Genomic DNA, 2,500 nt, shown 5'->3' with positions numbered 1-2,500 from the left:
TCCCACACAATACCAAATTTAACCAACTTTATCGCTTAACCTAACTGTGGTTTTACCAGATTATCGCTTAACCTAACTGTGGTTTTACCAGATTATCGCTTAACCTAACTGTGGCTGTCCCAGATTATCGCTTAACCTAACTGTGGCTGTACCAGATTATCGCTTAACCTAACTGTGGCTGTACCAGATTATCGCTTAACCTAACTGTGGCTGTACCAGATTATCGCTTAACCTAACTGTGGCTGTACCAGATTATCGCTTAACCTAACTGTGGCTGTACCAGATTATCGCTTAACCTAACTGTGGCTGTACCAGATTATCGCTTAACCTAACTGTGGTTGTACCAGATTATCCCTTAACCTAACTCAATTTGTCCCTTAACCTAACTCAATTTGTCCCTTAACCTAACTCAATTTGTCCCTTAACCTAACTCAATTTGTCCCTTAACCTAACTCAATTTGTCCCTTAACCTAACTCAATTTGTCCCTTAACCTAACTCAATTTGTCCCTTAACCTAACTCAATTTGTCCCTTAACCTAACTCAATTTGTCCCTTAACCTAACTCAATTTGTCCCTTAACCTAACTCAATTTGTCCCTTAACCTAACTCAATTTGTCCCTTAACCTAACTCAATTTGTCCCTTAACCTAACTCAATTTGTCCCTTAACCTAACCCACGTTGTCCCTTAACCTAACTCAATTTGTCCCTTAACCTAACTCAATTTGTCCCTTAACCTAACTCAATTTGTCCCTTAACCTAACTCAATTTGTCCCTTAACCTAACTCAATTTGTCCCTTAACCTAACTCAATTTGTCCCTTAACCTAACCCACGTTGTCCCTTAACCTAACCCACGTTGTCCCTTAACCTAACCCACGTTGTCCCTTAACCTAACCCACGTTGTCCCTTAACCTAACCCACGTTGTCCCTTAACCTAACCCACGTTGTCCCTTAACCTAACCCACGTTGTCCCTTAACCTAACCCACGTTGTCCCTTAACCTAACCCACGTTGTCCCTTAACCTAACCCACGTTGTCCCTTAACCTAACCCACGTTGTCCCTTAACCTAACCCACGTTGTCCCTTAACCTAACCCACGTTGTCCCTTAACCTAACCCACGTTGTCCCTTAACCTAACCCACGTTGTCCCTTAACCTAACCCACGTTGTCCCTTAACCTAACCCACGTTGTCCCTTTGCCTAACATAGTTCACTGCTCGGAATCTCTGGTGTCGTTGTTATCCTCATGTAGATGTCTTGCGAGTGTTGCTTACTTTCCACATATTCCCGCTATCCACTGTCAATTGTACTGCAATAGGACTATATCGCCCCCCCCCCCCCCTCTGCCCCTCTCTTTGTGTCTCCGTCCTCTCAAGCTGGTCGGTCTGGCGTTTGAGTGTTAAATGAGCCTCGCAGCTGTTCAGTTGCGTTCAGATGTCGACGCCCTCAGTGTACGTCGTGGTATGGTCTGTGTCCATTGTCCGCTGATGTCGTACGCGTAACCCACACGCTGTACCGATCATCGGTAGTTACGTACAGAGTGAAGTAGTGTGATACGTGTGACCGTACGCTGGCTGTGCCCAACGGTGTCGAATCTCAATTTCCATATGTTGTGCTCGATGCTACTTGTCTCGTCTCCCAATAACAGCTAGGTTGCACTGTGGTACGCCGTAGAGGCGTGTGGGAGGAACGTACGAACGCATTGTATGTCACCCTGGGTCGCTGGGGGTGGTGGTGCGGTGAGTCAGGTCAGGTCAGCGTGAGCCGTGTGATGTAGTGACGCGTGTATTCCGACTTTGTCGTATTGCCTCACACAAAGTGCTACCCTGGTGGACCGCGTTCCATATCTGGGACATGCCGCAGATGCCGGTTGACAGTGGATCGCGGAAGGGACATCGCATACGTGCGCGGGCCACCTTCCACGTGTTCTCTTCTGCACATGTCGCAGTGTGTATGTGGTCTGATGTAGCGTGTCGTGACACATGACATCCTGGCATGCAAGAATTGTTGAATTCGCAAATGTAGGTGGACATCTACGTTTACTGCCCAAGATACGCAAATGAACTGGAAATCCGTTGTTGAGCGGTTGTTCACGCTGGAGGTGAATCTGTGATGGCGACGATCGGTACAGCTATTAACCGGTTGTTTCAGCGGTACCCGCCACATCCACACACGTGACTAGGCCCATGTGGGTATGAAGCGATACGCGGCGGTGGCTTGGTGGGACTGTTCCCGGCCGGTGAAGGGGGGCCGCCCGGCGTGTTGGCCGCGCGCTGCGTGGGCGCACGCGCAACAGGCGGCTGGTGGGGGGCGCCGAGTGGCAGGAGCGCCAGCCGACGGGCTCGGCAGGCGGCGCAGCTACGCTGCGGCGCACCCTGCACGCGGCGCCTGGCGGCCAAAGTTGGTTCAGCCGAGCCCGGTGCGAAGCGCGGTGGACATCTGCAGTGTGCTGGTCTGATTGAGGACTGTGTGCGTTGAGGATGCGCCGCCGCCTGGCACTCGGC

The sequence above is a fragment of the Schistocerca gregaria genome, unplaced genomic scaffold (genome assembly GCF_023897955.1).
Source record: "Schistocerca gregaria isolate iqSchGreg1 unplaced genomic scaffold, iqSchGreg1.2 ptg001532l, whole genome shotgun sequence".
Taxonomy (NCBI): Eukaryota; Metazoa; Arthropoda; class Insecta; order Orthoptera; family Acrididae; genus Schistocerca; species Schistocerca gregaria.
Note: the sequence above shows the minus strand (reverse complement) of the source record.